The 23,349-nt window shown below is 45.2% G+C and overlaps 1 protein-coding gene across 1 annotated transcript in view; it reads right to left on the bottom strand.

Annotated features, from left to right (window-relative positions):
• LOC310783877 (netrin receptor UNC5C-like) overlaps nt 1–23,349 on the bottom strand; it is a 386,712-nt gene that overhangs the window by 72,318 nt on the left and 291,045 nt on the right. The window lies entirely within an intron of this gene.

The raw sequence follows: 23,349 nt of genomic DNA, 5'->3' as shown, positions 1-23,349 counted from the left end.
CACCTTCTGTAACATACCAGGAAACTTTGATTGGTCTCACTCTCAGGGCCAAGTAGCCGTCCTCTTCCTCGTCTCTGCCCCCGGTAGCTCCAGGAGTATGGCTGCCTGCTCCGGTAACGGGGGAAATTAAGCGTTCCTCCACAACGGAATGGAGGCTAACGTTAGCGAGGCTAACATCCAACTCATCGCTGTTAGGCTCTATATGGTTTGTTCTGACGCTAGTGAGTAGTGACGAACCCACTTTTCAACGGCCCAATCCCCAAGAGCTTGGTCCCGCCTCTATAGCGGCCTGTTGTCCAATCAAATTCCTCCCTGTCTCTGGTCCCGCTCTGCTCCCGCCTACAATCAACGTTTCACTCGGAAATACGTCACAATAAGGAAGTTAAATACTCTGGAATGCCATTTCACCTCAACTTTAAAGTGAATTCAATCCGAGTAGTACTGTATTAAAGCAACAAACCTACTACTACTTTACACTAGAGTCACACAGTGTAGTAACCTGACGCAGCCAGAGTCAGGTTAACAGTGTGCTGCTCTCTTGCTCAATCCACTGTTTTGGCACAGCTACACCTGCCAATCTGTAGCCTGTTACAGAAATAGATACAAATGACTGCATTTTGGTGACAATAAAAGCACTGGGTTCATTGTCCTCTTTAACTTCATAGGCTACACCTGACTCCCACCTCTGATAATGTCTTCCTCTTCTAGCTGCACCTTCGTCTTAGTCATCCCTTAACTCTAAAAGAGCAACTATCAACTATCTACTATCTACTATCCTTTTCCCTTCTCCATCCATCCACCCATCTTCAACCGCAGCAGGGGAACCCAAACGTCCCTTTCCCACATTAGCCAGCTCTGTCTGGGGGATCCCGAGGCATTCCCCGGCCAGCGTGGAGATAATCTCTCCACCTACTCCTCAGTCTGCCCTGTGGTCTCCTCCCAGCTGGACGTGCCTGGAACACCTCCCTAGGGAGGCGACCAGGTGGCATCCTTACCAGATGCCCAAACCACCTCAACTGGCTCCTTTCTATGCAAAGGAGCAGCGGCTCTACTCTGAGTCCCTCCCGGATGACTGAGCTTCTCACCTAATCTCTAAGGGAGATGCCAGCCACCCTCCTGAGAAAACCCATTTTGGCCGCTTGTATCTGCGATCTTGTTCATTCCATCCTTCATGACCATATGAGGGTAGGAATGAAGATCGACCGGTAGATCGAGAGCTTTGCCTTCTGGCTCAGCTCTCCTTTCGTCACAACGGCGCGCTAAAGAGAACGCAATAGCGCTGATGCTTCTCCGCTTCTCCGGCCCATGTCCCGCTCCATTGTCCCCTCACTCGAGAACTCTGAGATACTTGAACTCGTTCACTTGGGGTACGAACTCATTCCCTACCTGGAGGAGACAATCCACCGGTTTCCTGCTGACAACCATGGCCTCAGAGTTAGAGGTGCTGATCCTCATGCCAGTCGCTTCAGTTATTCTTTATTTATCCCCATGGGCAAATTCATCCTCTGCATTTGACCCATCCTCTACTAGGAACCTTCCTAGAACTAGGAGCAGTGGGCAGCCACAGTGCAGCGCCCGGGGACCAACTCCAGTTCTTTTGCCAGTGTCTTGGTCAGGGGCACTGACATGAGTATATTAACCCTAACATACATGTCTTTGATGGTGGGAGGAAACCCACATGAACACGGGGAGAACATGCAGACTCCACACAGAAAGGACCTGGGACGGACTGGGGTTCGAACCCGGGACCTTCTTGCTGCGAGGCAACAGTGCTAACCACTGAGCCACCGTGCCGAGCCACTCGGCTGTGAACCTTTTTCATTCTAACCATTGTATTTTAGTACCTTGTGATTGTTATTGAGGCTACTATGCTGCTTGATGTTATGGTGTCTCCTCCATTCTAAGTTTAAGAACAAGAGACTAAATCACCTGGGACGTAAAATCATGTTTAAGAAATGAGTAAGAAGACATCTCCCATTAATATTGTACTAAAGAGATTGGCTCACATGGTTTCCTATTTGTGTAGCTTCTTTTCAAATACAAATTATTTAGTGGTATGAAGGCATTATTACGGATCCCACCCCTCTTATAGGTAAGACCCATCATCCTCGTCGTGCCTAAACCCAACCCAATCAGAGCAGTGCGGTTCTTACGCGGTATGAGGGAGAAGATAACAGCTATGAAGAGGCTATCTCTCATCACACATTTAAATTATTTATTTATGTCCACATAAATACAGAGTACAAAAGGACATAAACACTAAAAAAGTCAGATGCTGGGAGACAGTTAGTTACAAAAGTGCCTAGTTGGCAACCCCAGTAATGCGTACCAAAAAAAGGAACACCACACAGGGTGATGGCAGTGGCAAGTTGACAAACACAGTTACACTGTAATACAAGATAATGGTTAGTATCCACTTGAAGGATACAAAAAGCAGCACCTTCTCCATATTGAGCGGCTACCACACACTGTACCTGTGGTGTCAGTGAGGCTACCACACACTGTACATGTGGTGTCAGTGAGGCTACCACACACTGTACCTGTGGTGTCAGTGAGGCTACCACACACTGTACATGTGGTGTCAGTGAGGCTACCACACACTGTACCTGTGGTGTCAGTGAGGCTACCACACACTGTACATGTGGTGTCAGTGAGGCTACCACACACTGTACCTGTGGTGTCAGTGAGGCTACCACACACTGTACATGTGGTGTCAGTGAGGCTACCACACACTGTACCTGTGGTGTCAGTGAGGTTACCACACACTGTACATGTGGTGTCAGTGAGGCTACCACACACTGTACCTGTGGTGTCAGTGAGGCTACCACACACTGTACCTGTGGTGTCAGTGAGGCTACCACACACTGTACATGTGGTGTCAGTGAGGCTACCACACACTGTACCTGTGGTGTCAGTGAGGCTACCACACACTGTACATGTGGTGTCAGTGAGGCTACCACACACTGTACATGTGGTGTCAGTGAGGCTACCACACACTGTACATGTGGTGTCAGTGAGGCTACCACACACTGTACATGTGGTGTCAGTGAGGCTACCACACACTGTACATGTGGTGTCAGTGAGGCTACCACACACTGTACATGTGGTGTCAGTGAGGCTACCACACACTGTACATGTGGTGTCAGTGACATACAGTATAGAAACATCCTTTGAGAGGAAGAGAAGAGTGAAGAAGACAGGCAAGGCAGACTGGCAGAAGGCAGGCAGAGTGACAAGTAGAGAGACAAACAAGCAGATAAACAGACAGACCACAGGGACATTCACAGGCAAAGAGACAGATGGACAGAAGACAACGAGAGAGACAGAAGGGCAGATTTGCACTAAACAAAATGAACTGACAATACGTCTGCACCTTTTTGCTCAGTTCCTGCATATACCTTCACTGTTTTGCATATCTGGATTTATTAACTGTTTTCCCTTCATTATACCGTAAATTCCGGACTATAAGCCGCACCGGTGTATAAGCCGCACCTGCAAAGTTGACTATTTTTTACATATATAAGCCGCACCGGACTATAAGCCGCGGGTGTTTTAATGGTATATTTTTTTTATTTATTTTTATTGTGTTTTAATGTTTAATTACCATATGTAAGGGTTCATGCACAGAGGGGATTGTCGGGAAAGAGATGGCTGTTTGAGGAAGCTCCCATTTATTAACATTTCAACAAAACAACATAACACAACACCACCTGTGTTGTTTTTTACAGTGCACACAGTGTCATACAATGTGGTGAAAAGAGGGCAAGAGAGGAAATTAAAACAGAAGTGGATTTATAGTTAGAAAGAGTGCTAAAAAAGAGAGATTTTTTTTTTTTTTTTTTTGGAAAAAATCCATAGATAAGCCGCACCGTTATATAAGCCGCAGGGGCCAAAAAAGGCCAAAAAACGGGAAAAAAGGTGCGGCTTATAGTCCGGAATTTACGGTAATTGTTTTTCAAATGAATATTTTGAAAGGTGCTCTCATTAAAGAAGAGGGCAGCATGCGGTCGTTGTGTTAAATTCTATTAATTCATTCTATTTCATTTTAGGGACTCTAGCTGGCAGATCGTCTTGCATTGGCTTGTCTGTCAGCTCGAGTGTGTTACGATTGACAGCAGGCAGGTCGTAACGTAAGCGCACAGAATATTATCGCTATTGGCTGACATTTTTATTTTGGAGAGGACAAAGTGTAAATCGGACATGTAGTAAAGCAGAAACGTTATCCTCAGCTTGCTTTGTTGCAGGACAAATTAAGACGCCCCCTACTGTCTCCTCTGTCAAAGGTTCCCAAATGAGCATATTATGGATATGAAATGAACGTACATTCTTTCAAAGTGTAAAGGTTTATAGCCTGATATTAGCTTTCTAATGGATTCTTTTTTTTTTTTTAAGGAGGCGATTGTTATAACTACCCAGCTATTCACGGGAATTATTTTCTATTGGAATTGAATGGGAGTGAATGAGCCTGAGAGGTATGGCAAATCACAAAACATTATGTTGCATGTCAACAGTCAACATTAAAAGGATATATAGAATGTAAAAAAAGAAGCAACATTTCAAATATTGGTATTGTCTTGTAAATACAATGTCAATTCCTGGCAATAACCATGCCATGCATCACATTGATTGTGTGAAGTGTGATTTTCACTCATCAATAGATATACTGTATAGCTATCTTAATTGGCCATATGTGCTGCTGTTTCTACTACACTAGGGAGGTGATTATGGCCATCCTGCTGGCCGCTACTACTGTGGGGAATTTACTATCACCACAAACCTAACACGTGCCAAGACTGGCCAGATTGTGCAGGTTAATGTAAGGTCACCGTGTAGGTGTGTGTGTGTGTGTGTGTGTGTGTGTGTGTGTGTGTGTGTGTGTGTGTGTGTGGGTGTGGGTGTGTGTGTGTGTGTGTGTGTGTGTGCGTGTGTGCGTGTGCACATGTGAGTGGGGGGGGGGGGGGGGGGGGGGGTTAGGGGGTGTTGGTGTGGGTGGGTGTTTCTGAGTGTGTGTCTGTATGTGCGTGGGAGGGAGACCACATGTGTGTGTGTGTGTGTGTGTGTGTGTGTGTGTGTGTGTGTGTGTGTGTGTGTGCCTGTGCCTATATGTGTGTATGCCAACTTGGGATTTCAGCGGCTCTGACAACTTAATTAACTAGATCCAGGCGAGTGACATAAAGATCCAATTAACCACGCTGACATAACTGGGTCATCATTGAGAAGTCATCCTACACTCACTGATGTTCTAAAAAGACACCTTTGATACGGTGGCTTGGGCTTATAGTTGTCTCATTCAGCTTTCTGACTCTTCTGATTGTCTTTCCATAATCAATTAAGAACACATCTTAATTAACTCACTCTGCAAACTGAATAGAGACACGTACAAGCATGGTGCAAGACATCCACCAAAGAACAACAGCCCGGACAACATTACCCTAAATATTATAACAATGTTGCACATTTTGACAAGCGAGATTTTTTTTTTACACTCATTTATGTTGTGCAAGAAATCCAGATGTGGAAAGAGGAGTGAAGTCTCTTGCATAGACAGAAGTGGGACTCTGCGCGCTTTTTTATCTGCAACAATGTAACCTGCTTGGAGTTTGATATAGAGTCAATTACAGGCGAGAAATAACGGCCTACTCAGGGATAAAGTCTACCTGTGGAATAGATAGTGGGACAAAAAGACAAAACGAGAGTGTGGGAAAGAGCGGAGAATTCCCGAAGGTCGTGTACATATGGAGAAGTAGGACTTGGTAGATTTTCTTGGGAGAATCATACTACAAGGAATTAGTGTGTAGTAGGGCATTGTGCAGGAAGGAGGCTTATGAGGAAAAGAGTCCCCGATGTGCACTAGAGTGTGAGGAATAGCTGAGAGCTCTCCAAGGTGTCCCCGCACAGACAGAATTGGGACACAAGAGGACACCCAGTTCGATTGGGACAGGCCTAGAGAGGGCTATTTATAGCCTACTACTCCATCGCACCTCGGGACACTTCTACTGAATGATGCATGGCATGTACAGCTGATACACAGCTCATATTTTATTCAGTCGGAATGTAATCCTAAATATCATGCATTGTATTACATCACAACAGCATTTTTGTTTTGAGAGTTTCAGCATCACACACTTTGGAAGAACCGGAACAAGTTGCAGCAATGCACCAGAGATAACTTTAGATAAAGCAACCAAGTTTGCGTGAGGTAATGTTATAAATGATATGGACAGGAGAAAAGAGAGAGAGGGGGGGGGGGGGGGGGGGGTGAGAGAAAACAGTGAGACAGGAGGAGAGGAGAAACTAGGAAGTTGCTCAGCACTAAAGGAGGTCACAGATGTGCTGAACAGAGAGCCTTGGCGTCTCTAGGGCAACCCCCCCCCCCCACACACACACACACACATCCATGGCGGTACCTTTGAGACGTAACACAGGTGCAGATGCTTCACAGTGATCTATTAGACTCACCCTCCCATGTCAACATTGGGAGACTGAGAGAGGAGAGGAGATGGATGGCCAACAATCTCCAGAGGGTTAGATAAAGAAAATGCATCTCCACAGCAGAGAATATAGAGGGGAGAAGTGGGAGATCTGTGAGTGATCCATTAGACTTACACACACAATGTCAACACAAAGTTAGAGAGAGAGAGAGAGAGACAGAGAAAGAGACGAACAGAAAAGCAGACAGACAGGCAGACAGAGAGAGACAGACAGACAGAGACAGACAGACAGACAGACAGACAGACAGACATAATGCAATGGAAGGAAAAGGACAAACTAAAAGCTAATGAAAGAGGAAAGGCAGAGTGAAGAAGAGTGGAGAGGACAACATGCTACAGGGTGGCTGGCTGTGGGACAGAGAGACTTGAGGGTGGCTGGCTGGGGGACAGAGAGACTTGAGGGTGGCTGGCTGTGGGACAGAGAGACTTGAGGGTGGCTGGCTGGGGGACAGAGAGACTTGAGGGTGGCTGGCTGGCTGGGGGACAGAGAGACTTGAGGGTGGCTGGCTGGCTGGGGGACAGAGAGACTTGAGGGTGGCTGGCTGGGGGACAGAGAGACTTGAGGGTGGCTGCTGGGGGACAGAGAGACTTGATGGTGGCTGGCTGGGGGACAGAGAGACTTGAGGGGGGTGGCTGGGGGACAGAGAGACTTGATGGTGGCTGGCTGGGGGACAGAGAGACTTGAGGGTGGCTGGCTGGGGGACAGAGAGACTTGAGGGTGGCTGGCTGGGGGACAGAGAGACTTGAGGGTGGCTGGCTGGGGGACAGAGAGACTTGAGGGTGGCTGGCTGGGGGACAGAGAGACTTGAGGGTGGCTGGCTGGGGGACAGAGAGACTTGAGGGTGGCTGGCTGGGGGACAGAGAGACTTGAGGGTGGCTGGCTGGGGGACGGAGGGACTTGATGGTGGCTGGCTGGGGGACAGAGAGACTTGATGGTGGCTGTGGACAGAGAGACTTGAGGGTGGCTGTGGACAGAGAGACTTGAGGGTGGCTGTGGACAGAGAGACTTGAGGGTGGCTGGCTGGGGGACAGAGAGACTTGAGGGTGGCTGGCTCGGGGACAGAGAGACTTGAGGGTGGCTGGCTGGGGGACAGAGAGACTTGAGGGTGGCTGGCTGGCTGTGGGACAGAGAGACTTGAGGGTGGCTGGCTGGCTGGCGGACAGAGAGACTTGAGGGTGGCTGGCTGGGGGACAGAGAGACTTGAGGGTGGCTGGCTGGGGGACAGAGAGACTTGAGGGTGGCTGGCTGTGGGATAGACAGAGAGACATGAGGGTGGCTGGCTGGGGGACAGAGAGACTTGAGGGTGGCTGGCTGGGGGACAGAGAGACTTGAGGGTGGCTGGCTGGGGGACAGAGAGACTTGAGGGTGGCTGGCTGGGGGACAGAGAGACTTGAGGGTGGCTGGCTGTGGGATAGACAGAGAGACATGAGGGTGGCTGGCTGGGGGACAGAGAGACTTGAGGGTGGCTGGCTGGGGGACAGAGAGACTTGAGGGTGGCTGTGGACAGAGACTTGAGGGTGGCTGGCTGTGGGATAGACAGAGAGACATGAGGGTGGCTGGCTGTGGGATAGACAGAGAGACTGGAGGGTGGCTGGTTGTGTGACAGAGAGACTTGAGGGTGGCTGGCTGTGGGATAGACAGAGACAGGTGGAATTATTTTACAATTCCATACTATGTCAACAATTAGGGTGAGGAGGATGGAGTGAGCGCAGAGAGAGAGAGAGAGAGAGAGAGAGAGAGGTGCTGAACAGAGAGAAAAGGGAGGAGAGGGAGGGGATGGGGGAGATAAATTGAGGTAATCCATTAGGCTGGACACCTGGGAAAACAAGAGAAGGAAGGTGAACATCATGTGGGGAATGCAGGAGAGAGAGGCAACCAGAGGAGGGAGAAAATTAACTAGAGAAAATGGGGAAGTGGAGAGGGTCCTATTTTACCTCAGATGCCTCGTGTCAAACTGTCAACATTCAAACAGGGTCCAAAATTAACTTTTGTGTCTACCAGCTACAGTAGTGAATGTTCACATTTTACCAGCCACTCAAATTACCCTTTTATTTTTATTTTCTTCTTTTTTGGGGGACTGGTAGTGAAGCAAATTTACCAGCCATTTGCATATTTGACTGGTGGCTGGTGCTAATTTTGGACACTGCACTCAACGCTTGGACAAGGGGAGACAAGGGGTAAATGGAAGTCTGTGTGTGTGTGTGTGTGTGTGTGTGTGTGTGTGTGTGTGTGTGTGTGTGTGTGTGTGTGTGTGTGTGTGTGTGTGTGCGTGTGCGTGTGCGAGTGCGAGTGTGAGTGCCCATGTGTGTTTGTGAGTGGTGGGGGAAGACAAATAAAGAATACAATAAAATAGATAACATCCTACATTTTATTTTGGCATTTTCTATTGTTCTTGTTAGCATCACGATCATCGTCATTCAGCTCAATTTCAATATGAAGTTCATATAATCCTATGTTAAGTAAAGCTGTGTATTACAGGCAATGTACACCAGATGCGTTAGGCTGCATTGCGGATCCGGCAAAACTGCCATTAACCATGTTAATTGATGGGTGATACATGTGGTACGGAAAAATGATGCACCTGATCTATTTTTCAATTTTTCTTAGGGTGTTTTCTTAATAATCCAAGAACTAGAATTGTCTGATTATTGTATTTTCAGTAAGTGTGACGAATGCAGTTGCCATTTTGTAAATTAAATTACCTTTATCCTTATACATAAAATCAATTATTTCTCAACCCCTCATCTGAAGGCGTTGGGGGGGGGGGTGGATGGGGGATTTGCAAACAGGTAGGGAGAAAGCTCTGGGAAGATTGCTTTCAAAATGTATTCCATGACAGATTAGTGAAAGTATACAGTGTACCTAATCTGATGCCTGAGGCTTGTTAATGCAAATTGGGAAACTGGGGGAGAAGGCAAGCAGGTAGACAAGAAACTTTGGGAGAGAGAGCATGTGTGTGTTAGCCTGGTAAACCAGCCCGTCACGTGAACTCACATTTCATTTGGTTCTCCGTGACGGTCTGGCCCCGGCGCCATGGGGGGGTTTAGCAGGGGCGGGAGCATGGGCGGGCGTAGTTGCCTTGACAGACAACTCCTTCAGCCAATCAGCGTCGGATCCAGTCAAACCCAAATCCACTCGGGAGAATGGCAAAAACATATTTTCCGCCGAGAAACTGCGGTTGCGGCGATACTCCTGTACTTGTTTAATTGTTGTTATTGAGTCTATTTCTGCAATAACTGCACTTTATGGCTGTTTAAACTATAGACAAACACTGACATGACTCCTCGAGACGATCAGGCAAGGAGGCGGCCATTACTCTTTTGTTAGTGCAGTGCTAGTGGCGTTCCTGATTGGCCAACTTGCGCTGTCAATCACAGCGGAGTCGCTGATTGGCTCTTCCGCTCTTCCGCTTCTGCTAAACCCTCCCCATGGCGCCGGGGCCAGACCGTCACGGAGAACCAAATGAAATGTGAGTTCACGTGACGGGCTGGTTTACCAGGCTATGTGTGTGTGTGTGTGAAAGGAAACAGGCATGTTAGGAGACGACCTGATCGGGTCCTGAAGCTACGACAACTGAGTGGAGCCAACCCGCTGAGGAGAAAGCAAACAAAAAAATGTGTCCAAGGAAGGATGGGAACAAATTAAAGCACCAATAAATAGGGAAAATTAACTAATAATAATAATAATAATAATAATACTAATAATAATAATACATAGCATTTATATGGCGCTTTTCTAGAACTCAAAGTCGCTTGAAGAAGGGAAGAGAGTTAATTTATCTGACATTATATGGGAAAGGAGTCTGTCTGTGGTACAACTCTGCTCAGTTAATAGCAGGCACCAGCTGATCCAATTTAAAGTTGCTCAGCGTCTTCACTATTCCAAGCATAAATTACACAAGATCTTCCCGTCTGTCACACCATTGTGTGTCAGGTGGTGTCAGAGGGCACACTGTCTCATGCCTTCTGGTTCTGCCCTTCATTGACGGGATTCTGGGCCAAAATGTTTGACTGGTACTCCAAGGCCTATAAAATAACCCTTCAGCCGGAGGCAGAACTCGCCATCTTCGGCTGCTCGCAGTCCTCTCTGAACTTCCCCTACAGCTGTGCAACAGTCTCTGACACAGGGGACAACTGTTGCCAAGAAACTCATTCTGAAAAAAAGGAAGTCCCCCTATTCACCTTCTTTTCAATTGTGGTTGACGGACATGACCTCTGTTATATGGATGGAGAGACTTGGGTTGCTTTTCCTTGGGTTGCGTTTTCGACTATCTGGGACCCGTTTCTAGCCTACATTGATGAGGTTAGGGGCGACGGGTGACTCGCCTGGCTGGTTTCTCATGGACCCCGTGCGTGGGAGCCCTTGCACAATATCTTTTATAAACACAGAAGCACCTTGGGCGGCTGGTAGCACCATGTTGTAGTGTTGAATGTTGTTGTTTTTTTCGTTGAAGGAGCTGGAGGGGTGAAAAAGCATGGAAAGTGTGGTGGCTGAAGTATGGGGGGGGGGATGTGGCGATGACAGTTTGGGGTCAGGGGATACAGAGTTGGCATGAGAGCCTGGCCTCAAAGCATTAGTGAAAGAGGCAAGAAAAACATCCAAATCCACTCAGCAGCTGAGACATGCCACACAGTCACTGACCTACAGGAGGCACAGCTTGAAGCAGCCCTGATTCAACACCTCTAATGTCACAGGGGAGCAGGTCAAAGGAGAAACACTTTCCATGCATTTCGAGGCAAGTTCAAGTTTAAGCAAAAAAAAGTCCCAGCAGTGAAACTGTAACTTCTTTTCTATACTTTTTGTTCTTCTGTTCTCATCTGCAGACCACACATGTCACCAGGCACATTGGTTAAGGAGGCATTTTGGCTATATTGCCAAGTCATTTGTAGCATACAGATTTCATTACAGATGGGTTCAATGTGGTTACACTCATTCAAGCAGTCATGGGATCTGGCTGAAATGGAAATACGTATGTAGAACATGTAACTTGCTTGTTATTTTGTTTGTATTGTTGAACTTGAATGATTTCTGTCTTATAAGCCCATATAGGCTGGGTCCCACGAATACGGTGCACAACATATAAATAAAACCTATCTATCTATCTATCTATCTATCTATCTATCTATCTATCTATCTATCCATCTATCTATCTATCTATCTATCTATCTATCTACTGTATCTATTTATCTATGCATCTATCTATCTATCTATCTATCTATCTATCTATCTATCTATCTATCTATCTATCTATCTATCTATCTCTCTGTCTCTCTATCTATTTCAATAAAACCTAAATTAACTGAAGACTAAAAAAAACAGCATGATGGTGATGAAAAATGTAATTGTGTCCTATTTATTTATTTTGTTTATTAATTAATTAATTTGTTAATTAACACATTCACTGCCAGACGTTTTTTTTTTTTTACTGTAGTTAGCTTCTGCCAGAGGTTTTTTTTGAGGATTCTGGCTCATCTTTCAAGACCCGAGGATTCTTTTCTGCTAAGATTTTGTGAACACACAATATCTCAAAAGAACTAATAGAATGTGTGCTTTCTCTGTCTAAAAGAGTTAGTTTGTAGAGTTAGTAGTTATGTAAGCATTAGCAGTTGAATACAGCATGGTTTCAACGTCAGAAAAATTATTCAGAGATAAACGGCTTTTTGTGAAATTCGATAGAACAGTCACTTTAACCATTCATTTTTGGCATCAGTAAGACTTCAGACATCTAAACAATAGTTTTGAACAGTAATTTCCTCCATAACAGCAGGAAACCCCCCTCTGCTTCCAACTACTCCCTCCGTGTGTGTTCTCCTCCTGCCTCCCTGGCTCTCCAGTGGGCGTGTCACAACGAAGTTGCTGCTGCTGCTGTGCCTGTTTGCGCGGCCGCTGTTTGAGGAAGTCTGGGTGGACTCGCTCGTTTCGTGGAGTTTTGGTTGAGAGCTTTGATGAAGGTTTTGCGATTCTGGTCATATTTATGCTGCGTGTTTCAAAGTGTGCATCCAATCTATTCTTGGAACCCCCCACCGTTGCCACCGCTGTGCATCAGCGCGAAAGTGAAAGCGTTTTCGCCATCAATTTTACAGTATGAGAACGGCTTCCTCGCGCTTTTCCCTCCAGTTTTGGGTCGCCTCTTTCTACTGTGGAGAGACATGTCGCCACTCAGTGCGTCGGTAAAATAGATTATACACATTCAATACCTCCAATTCTGGTGTAAGAGACGTAAAAGGGTTAGATCAACGTCCCACCGTCAAAAAAAAAAATCAATTTTTTTGACGTGTTAACACGTCCTTGGCAGTCAACAGCTGGATTCTGAAAACGTGTTAACACGTCATTGGCAGTGAACGTGTTAATTAATCAATGTATTAATTCATTAATTTATTAATTTATTTGGTTCATTTATTTATTCATTCATTCATTCAGTCAATGTATTCATTCATTAATTTATTAATTTATTTGGTTCATTTATTTATTCATTCATTCATTCAGTCAGTCAATGTATTCATTCATTAATTTATAAATTTATTTGGTTCATTTATTTATTCATTGATTCATTCAGTCAGTCAATGTATTTATTTGAAGGCCTTTGTTGCCTGTTGAAGTAACTGTGGGTGCACAGTGTTGCGGGGAGCCTGGTGTTGATATGATTGACAGGTCGCTACATTAAGGAACAGCCCTGTGGTCACGGGTCATGGCAGTGAAAGTGTTGAAGTTCTCGGCCTCGCTGTCTCTATCTCTTTCTTTATTTCTCTGGACGATGATCTATTTTCCCTTTCCTGTTGAACTCTCCAGTTCACTAAGTACTTTAACATCACAGCACACTGATGGCAATAACAGAAGACGGAGGGAGGAGGAGGAGGAGGAGGAGAGAGACAGAGGAGGAGAGTGAGAGAGATGCAAAGAGACAGGACGAGGGAGGGAGAAATGAGAAGCAAACCAAGAGCAGGGGATCAAGCAGAGAGAGTAATGGCCGAGTGTGAAGAAAACACAGGAGACAGACAACTAAAGGGTGTTTACTGTAAATGTTGCAGTACTTTGACCTAAAAAACAAGGTTCTTGTCAGCACCCTTATTGTGAGAGAGGGAGAGAGAGAGAGAGAGAGAGAGAGAGAGAGAGAGAGAGAGAGAGAGACAGCAAGTCTACCTATACGCATCATGCAGAAGTTTATGGCAATATTCAGTGATTCCCAAACTGTGGTGGTCTACGAGGCTCCGCCTGGTGGGCCGCCAGAGCATTGCATTTTATTTTATTTTTCCCCACAGACAAGTTTTTTTTACATAATATACCGTACACATTAACCCTGATGAGTTAGACTTGGACCGATTTTCGGAAATATTGCGATATTCGGGAAATATCACGATTTTGAAAATGTACAGTACTTGCAGGTGTGTGTGTGTGTGTGTGTGTGTGTGTGTGTGTGTGTGTGTGTGTGTGTGTGCGCGTGTGTGTGTGTGTGTGTCCGTTTTAAATCAGTACCCTTATGTTGTTATTACCACATTAACCTGTTTTCATGTACACCTGGTATTAATATGTATCTCCAATGTCCACATTGAGATCCGATTGCGATCACATCCGGCGGGCTCCATAGCATAGAGCAGCAGAAAAACAGTGGTGACTGCTGTTGTATGTGGATTGAGAGGACACATTGCATTCACACTTGTGTTCAATGTCGTCACACAGTGCATCCCTGACCACCTCCGGAGGTGGTTTGGCCAATCAGATCGCAACTTTCAAGTGGTCAAGCACTATCCGACTGGCGACTGCAATCTGATTACAGAAAAGGCATGTTAGTGCCAGGTGTAAATGGCCTCAAAAATGTTGCTATCTGCAGTGGAAGTGATCCATGGGAAATTTGGTTTGGTATAGTGGGACTTGGTCTGAAAACTTTGGGAACCCCTGGATGTCATTATAGTAGCCTGTAATGCACATGCAGGCCACTGGGGGGGAATTAAGGATCCATAGCTGTCAGGTTAATTCAGTCAGAGCTCACAGGTGATCGCTGTGGCTTTCTAACAAAGATTGAATGTCATTACTTCAGTTTTGATGGATCATCTAATTGATCAGAACTGCTTTAGTGTTGTTGTTGTTGTTGTTGTTGTTGTTGTTTTGTCTTTTGGTGACAATCCTGTCTGCAGAGGTAACATCTTCAGCGCTAAATGAAATGAAGTAAATCCAGAAATATTGTAATGCAAAAGTCTGTGCCAAACGGTAAACACGCCAAGCGTTATCAACACAGCTGTCTCTCTCTCCTCTTCACACCTTCTGTCTCAGTCACGCAAAACCACACACAGACTGTTAGAAGCCGGCTTAACGAAGCAACAAAGGAGGAGTCATATACTGACTGTAGAGGAAAGGAAAAGTTAAAACAATAAAACATGAAGGCTATTGGAAATGAAGACAACACAACCTACATTCAACAAAAGACTAGAACAAAAGGTGCGTCAGTCTGGCGAGAGAGAGACTGAATGGTCTGAAGGTCTTCAGAGTGCACTGGGCCCATGGCACACTCAATAAGCCTTAAGTCACACGTTTTAAAATAAATACCAAGTTTACACACTGACTCTGAAACTTCCGTCCGTCATTAAAGTTTTCGGAACAGGTTTGATTTTCTGCATTTTTCTCATCAGTCAATTGCCTGTTTGACCCGTCTGTGTTTTCGGAACAAAAGCCCTAACAAAATTAAATCTGATAATTCTCTGAATAGTTTTAAAAACCTTCTACAAAAAGTCATGCTACAGTAATATAATGCAAAACCTTTCTTTGACTTTTTTTTAACTTGATTTGATTGTATCTTTTTTTATTCTTGATTGTTCTATTGATGTTTTCTCATGTGTATTATTGTAAAATGGGATAGTGATAGCGTCATTCCCTTTTCTGTCTGCCTCCCAGCTGAGACCTCAGGACCACAATGGAAATAAGTCCAACGACTTTATTGTGATATCCATATGAATTATTTTATACTGTATGCTTGTTGGTGTCTATTGTATTTTTTAATTTGTCGAATAAATTCAATCAATCATTCAATCAATCAATTATTGCTTTTTACTGTACACCAGTCTATGTTCTCTCAACACTGTTACCTTCCTCCTCTCTCTTATCCGTGCCTGACATGGCACCTCATCAACTATGCATACTGTCAACTAGGGGTGCACCGATCACGTTTTTTGCCACCGATCACCGATTGCCGATCACCTATGAGAAATATCTGCCCAACCGATCATCGACCGATCACCGATTACCGATTACCGATCACCGATATATATATATATACGCCCTGGGGTGTCCGTAAAAACACGAGGCAGGAGACAGATGGGAGTTCAACCGTTTAGTTGTCAGTTCTCTTCAGTACAGTACAGCAGTATAGGCTCTTTACAGCATTATGACAGGAATAGTAGGATTGTGTGTGGTCTGGAAAAAGGAGGCAATAAAATATACAAACAGGTCAGTAACCAAGCTTGCTGTTATATAGGCCAATTATAGTGATAATTAACAACTAATAATATATAAATGATAATTAGGTAAACTGTAAGTCAGTTACTCTTAAACACCAGTCTTGAACCATGACTAAAGCCAAAGAGCTCCCACTCATAGAACCGGGGTTATGCACAATAACCGTCATACATTGGGATCCGCATCGAACGAACATCAAAACGACCCGCCCATCGAGGCCGAGTTACAGTGTTATAATTAGCAGCACTATGAGTGCGATCTACATAATGGTGACAGGGTTACATGACGGGAGAAACAACAGAATCACAAGCTACACACCAGCTAAACTCCATCTGAGTAGTGGCATTAATTAGCGCAACAGACAATCAAACGGCAAATGCACGCAACAAACGTTATTGCAATGATTGCAGGTAGATCGATCTAAAACCAAAAGGGAATGCAATACAGGAATATTAACATAATAATGACTTACTGGTTGGTCATATACGCACACATGGAAGAAGGGGATTAGAACATGTTCAACTGATGTTCAAAGAAAGGAAGAAAGTCCGTCTGAACGGAGCGCACATCCACATACTCAGCCGCACACTTTCGCTTCCTTCAAAGTGCCCGCGGGAACATCAATGCTTGCGTGGAAATTGTCTGTGTGTGCGCGTGCACTACCCCACCCGCGACTACCACCGTGTCAATCTGGGACTTTAATACACACGGACTTAACAGCATGCAAATGCCTCGGTAGGCGGGAGGACTGGAGGTAACTTCTCTCTGCTGAGGCTGCTCTAATCACCAGCTGATTTGTGTGATTCAAAGACGCAAGGGGTGTGTTGACAGTCTGGTGCGGTGTGTGCATGGAGGTGAGTACACTGATGAAAGCAAAGCGTGTGCTTTGCAACACAATGATATAAACGTTAGAGCACAATATGAAAGTTAAACGATAGACATTGAAGACATGAAAATGGGCTGCCTCATGTTTCTCACGTGCAGCATGATCGGCTATGCGATCGGCAACATTAAAGGAATATCGGAAACAGCAGATCACATATTTGAGGTCCAAATCGGCCGATACAGATTGCGTGTCGATCGATCGGTGCACCCCTACTGTCAACCAATCAGAGCATCCACTGCAATCTGCGTTAACTGACAAGGAAGAATATTGGATATCTAAAGCCGATTCAGTTGACAACCAGGCGGATAAGTTTCCTAATTTTCCACAACTCAGTGTCACAGGCCATGTCCACCCCCGTGTCCACCCCCACCCCCCACCTCTGGCTCTGCTTTGGCTCCCTGTCTCCAGGCCCCTGCTCTCCTGCTCTTTTCTCCCAGGCCATGTTCTTTCCTTTACAGTAACTCTGCCCGTCTCCCCACCTGCAGCTCCGTCCCTATTCAGCCTTCCTTCACTTCCTTTGCTCCCTGCAGATGGTTAAGTCAAGTAGTCGTGTGCGTCATGTCTTCCTCTCTAACCTCTGTCTGTATGCTGTTCTCTTGTTGTCGCTGACACCTGTTACCCGCCTGTTTTGGACTATTGGACTGTTTACTTCTTGCCTCGTCGTCAGATTTGTTTGCCAGTTTGGACTGGACGGCCTTCTCTGGTGTGACCCTTGCCTGCCCTTATACCCTCCGCATCCCGTAAGCATTTGTACCTCATTGAGTTCATACAGATCACTGAGGTGCAGCTCTGCCTCAGACGTTTGGGTCCTATATCCCCATGTGTTCCTGTTAGCCTGCTAGCACCATGCAGCCGTGACACGCAGAGGCTCTAGTTTGAGTCGCTTTCAAATCAAATGCATTATACACAATACCAATGAATGGGACATGTGATTCTCATTATTACACCAGAGCTTTAGAACTTACAGTACACAATACTGTACTGTATATGAACATAGTACTGTACAAGTTAATGTTGTAATGTAAGGGATGCCATTATCCATGTCAAGCATTGCACTGCAACTGATTTGTGTGTGTGTGTGTGTGTGTGTGTGTGTGTGTGTGTGTGTGTGTCTGTGTGTGAAAACACCCCTTTGGAAATGTGAAACCAATATAAATGCATGCTGTGCTGTTGTAACAGTGTGCGTAGGTGTGCAAAACCACCCCTTTGGAAACATATGCAGTGTTGTTATAAGACAGGGTCATTTAAGTGCAAGGTTTTTACATTGTGTGTGTGTGTGTGTGTGTGTGTGTGTGTGTGTGTGTGTGTGTGTGTGTGTGTGTGTGTGTGTTTGTGCGTGCGTGCGTGCGTGTGTGTGTGTGTGTGTGTGTGTCTGCGTCTGTCAAAGCTGACTCACAGTGAGGAGTGTTGATGACACTTCACACTGTAATCGCTGCAGCGTGAGGAGGCTTTGACTTGATTGGGGGCATGCTAATCCTTTTTAATTGACTCTCCAGCTCCCCAGTGTTATTAAAACCCACCCAATAACCACATCAGCTTTGCATTATTAGCCGGGTCAGCTGTAACGCTGAGGACCTGTTCGTTAATGCTGTATTTTGTTGAAGTATCTACACAATAGGGCAGTTTAGAGTCAAGCCATTTATCGTCGTTGCGACCGACCATGATCACATTTCATCATCGGTGACAACGACAAGTGTTTATACTTCCAGCGGCGGGGCGATATGCCATTAATCCATTTGAAAATATCACATCCTGCTCTGCGCCTCTGCGATGCGTTCTCCTATCGCCTCGGTGTTTATACTTTTTACGAGCGACCGCGTCCAAAATCAGCGTTGAGCGATACTGGAAAGGACGTCACGTTTGCTGGACTCTAAATTGCCCTTATAAAGTACATGGTCAGCTGTAACGTGAGGACCTGTTCGTTAATGCTGTATTTTGTTGAAGTATCTACACAGTATAAAGTACCCCGGGCACTGCCACTTTGAACTGCTGCCCCTCGGGCAGACGCTACAGAGCGATGAGGGCACGAACGAGCCGGTTCAGAGACACTTTATTTCCAAGAGCCATAGCTGCAGTCAACATGCCCTAACACAGTTATCATAGATACTCTGTGCCTAATGTATAAGAATGTGCAATATGCTAAAAAAAGTATAGCGACCGCCCTCAATTATCTTAGATATACTGTGCCTTAATGTATATAGAATGCTCAAAAATGTACACACAGAACCAAGTTAATTGTCGATGCCTTAATGTATATAGAACTGTGTATATAGGACTGTGAAATATGCTAAGTGGAATGACCGTCTCGAATGTATAGAGTGTACACAGAAGGAACAAACTTGAAACTAGACATTTATTTTTTATTTTTTTTTAACTTTTTATTACCTCATACTTTTACACACTGAACACTTCATCCTTATTACCTCGTTACTTTTTAAATACCTTATCTTTATTACCTTGACTTATTGTATTGTCTCGTCTAACGCACCTAGGGGATTGCTTCAATTTCGTTGTTCTTAAACTTGTTTTTGTAACAGTGACAAATAAAGCTCATTCATTCAATCATTCATTCATTCATTCATTCATTCATTCATTCATTCATTCATTCATTCAAAGAATGAGCCTGGTCAACATGCAAAGCAAGTGAACACATTACTTGGAGGATCTTTGAGGATGGACGCTCTACAGTAAGTATGTGAATAATCCTTGCTCGATTGCTTTTACAGAAGGACAGAAAGAAAATGTATTTTTGTGACCCAAAACTGCAGGCTAAAATCCTATCTGTCAAAAAAGAGTTGGATCCTCCTAACCCACTAGCCCATAGCATTTCTCATTCAGCCTTACATTGCAAAGATTTGTAAAATGTACATGCCTACATGGAGTTCTTCACCCGTTAATAAAGGGAACTATTTCAGCAGAATATTTGATAATGGAATCCCCCTGAGACTAAGGCCTTTTAGGCCAGAGCACATCTCTGAAAACACTATTTTGCATAATTGTGCGGCGCGTTGCAGCAGCGATAGGTCTTCCAGATGCCATCATGGACAGCATGTTCTTTCTTTACAGTTCCCTACAGAACTACAGGAGCATCTTATCTCTAAGTGCTGTGCATCAGCCTCTGCCAGGTCACACTAAAGCAGCCTTCAGCCATCTCCCTTAGGCAGACTTATGCTACTGAAATCAGCAAAGTATCAATACAGCCCCAGTGCTTCCTGGCATATTGCTTAATAAGCTAATGTATACAATTCCAGCACGTAAGCAAAATTTTTGGCAAATATGGCTTTGCAAAAATGCAAGTTACATTGAGTTCACACTCTCAAACACACTTTGTGGTCTTGGATTGAGTAATGCATCATATAGCAGTAATGTCTTTCACAGACAGACAGATGCTGGTGCGTCACATATCATCGCAAGCAGTCTCCCTCTGACAGAAGCAGCACTACAGAGTGCATAACCTTCTGTTAGGGTCGTAGTCAAGCATGTATCAAATGGATCCAACTTTTTCAGCCTGGGTCCCCAATGAGAGATTCCACTGTCCCAGTTACTCTAGCACTCAAACATAAAAATGATATCTCTCCACTCAAAAAGTAGGCTTGAGAACCAATTTCAGGTCCTTAATCATACTGAGAAATACTGTAGGGGTATGATTCATTCCGCGGCACAGCATTAAATACAGTGTGGAGATACACAACAACAACCCATTAAAAACATAGATAAATGAATCTGCACAACTTGAAAATAGTCACAAGTTTTTTTTCTTATGCTCTTCAAAGGTTGACAAGGTCTAACAGCTTCTAAAACTTGACAATCTGAAGGCAGGGCTTTGTTATCTGACAGTCACCTCCCCCCCATGTCAAAACAGTGTGTTCATTCATCCATGACAACACTGTCAAGATGGCCAAGGGCAGCCTCGGTAGCGACAGAAACAGTGACGGAAAGACACAAAGAGAAAACAGACCATGAGGGGGGGGAGAGAGAGAGAGAGATGAGAGAAAGAGGAGAGATAGGGGGAGAGAAAGGGGAGAGAGAGAGGAGAGAGAAAGAGGAAAGATAGGGGGAGAGAAAGGGGAGAGAGAGAGATAAGAGAAAGAGGGGAGAGAGAAAGGGGAGAGACAATCAGAGAATAACAGAGAGAGGGCAATGGAGCAAAGTTGCACAGCAGACACACAAACAGATCGAGGGAGAAGCAGCCCCCCAGGCGTCGGGTCTCAGCCTTGAAGCAAATTCGACAAGGTGGCCAAGCTTGGTATTGCAAGTCACGCAACGTCCTGCTGCCCAAAAACTCCAAAAAGGCATTTGGCCATCCACATCCACATACATGAGCAAAGAAGCAGCTGTAAAACTCAGGGAGACATTTATGGGCGTCACTCTAAGTCAAAAACGACTCTTTTAATGATAACATTTTTAATCATTGGGTAATTTTTTCTTCAGAAGCCACCAAGAGCCGTATAAAGCTGTCTTTTCTGGAGCTCCATGAACGCGCATCTAGGCCACGAGAACGCTCCGGGAATTCATCATACTTCCTGGTTACGGTACGTTGTGTAACCGGAATCTGTGACCAGCGAAATGTGTGAGTGCAGAGGGTGCTTGTTGCTGACTAAGGTACAGTGTGCTCATAATGATGGCTACTGTCAGAAATGGTGAAATACTTCCCGATAAGAAGCAACAGTCACATTTCGGTGGTCACACATTTCGGTACAAGACCGAGCGCTACTGCGCATGAGCCATGGGCCGTACATCACGGAAGTAAAGCAGAAAAAAAATGTGCTTAATGCGCTGAGTGAATTAACCTTGCGAGGTGAGATCATGATCACATGACAAATCCATCTTGCCACACTCAAATCGATTGGTTTGAATCCAAACCACCAGTGGTCTGCACCAATCAGAAGAGGGCTCCCACGAGGCAGCGATAGGTGGGGCTTTAGGTGTGATGCCAACGAGAAGCGAGCCCATGACAGCTTTTGATAGACAGACGGTTCATCCAGGTAATTTTTGAAAGTACTTGCGCTTTGAAATGGTTTCCCAGATAGCTATGTTAAACAAAGCACCTGGCAGCGCCAGGTTACCGGTGAGCAGCTTACGTTCGAATGAACGGTGCATGGCCATTTTCAATCTCTCATCCAGCTCTGTGACACGTCCACGGGGAGAACAGACAGCAGAGAGGCGCGCAGAATACAAAAAGACAAGAACGAAGGGTCAACGCCATTTTGATACGGGTACGTTTTAATCGGCGCTTCATGCCACGTGCCAAACAGCCACGTAAGGGCGGAGTGGTTAAGTGAGAAGACAGACCTTTTGCTGTCATGTTGCCAAGCCTTTGAATGGCTAATGAGAGGGGAGAGAGAATAAAAGCAAGGTTCTCCTCTTTCAGGGGGGCGAGGGGGAGACCCACACCAGCTCTCCGTCATTATCTCCTACCCACACACTTCTGAGTCAAGCACCCACTCCACCATCCACACGCCGCAGAAGAAAGAAGAAAGTCTCCGTTTCAAACAGACTCAAACCCCAGACCACGGGAAGCCCAGACTACATATCATCATCCTCTTGCACACTTCCTGTCCTTTTCTGAGGAGAAAAGAAAAACACACGCAGGTTGAACTGTGGGCTGAGAAACAAAACACAGGGCTACGTAATGAGAAGCTTCCCCCGGCACAAATCTTTGATTGATAGTTTCCCTAAACGGCCTCGCCGACGGGCAAATATAAGCCCTGCAGTTACAGTCAGTTTGAGGGGCTGGAATAGCAAAACTCTGCTGCTGCTGTGAGAAGGCCAAGGTAAACGTCTGGCTGGGCTGCTTCTCTACGCTGGTGTGTCAGAGGCAGCAACGCAGGACTTTAAGAATTCAGCATCACACGAAGGAGGGAAAGAAAGAAAGAAAGAAAGAAAGAAAGAAAGAAAGAAAGAAAGAAAGAAAGAAAGAAAGAAAGAACGAAAGATGGACTGAGGTCTGAATATGCTGACTGACAAAATATATTTGAATCCTCCATGCAGTCTAGACAGAACCAGTGAATGGAACTGAACGGAGAGAGAGAGTCAAGTCAAGTCAAGTCAAGTCAAGTCAAGTCAAGTTTATTTATATAGCCCTAATTCACAAGCATGTCCCAGAGGGCTTCACAGAGAATATGTCTAGCTAATTCTAGCTGACACAACAGTAGCAAATTACAGAATAAAGATAACACTTTAAACAATTGATAGAGAAATATAGAAATATAGGATAGAGCAGAGGAGAGAGCAGGAGAAGGGAGGAGAGCAGGGGGAATGTGAGAGAGAGAGAGAGAGAGGCAGTAAAAGAAACATATTAAAAACAAAAGGAAGGGCATGAGAGAGAGAGGGGGAGATAGAAAGTGAGAGAGAGAGGGAGAGAGAGTGAGAGTGTTGCAGAGAGAGAGTGAGAGTGTTAGAGAGAGAGAGAGAGGGAGGGAGAGAGAGAGAGAGGGAGAGTGTTAGAGAGAGAGAAGGAGGGAGAGAGAGTGAGTGTTACAGAGAGAGAGAGAGGGAGAGAGAGTGAGAGTGTTAGAGAGAGA

This window comes from Poromitra crassiceps, assembly GCF_964638095.1.
Source record: "Poromitra crassiceps genome assembly, chromosome: 10".
Lineage (NCBI taxonomy): Eukaryota > Metazoa > Chordata > Actinopteri > Beryciformes > Melamphaidae > Poromitra > Poromitra crassiceps.
Note: the sequence above shows the minus strand (reverse complement) of the source record. Positions and strands in the feature narration are given on the sequence as shown.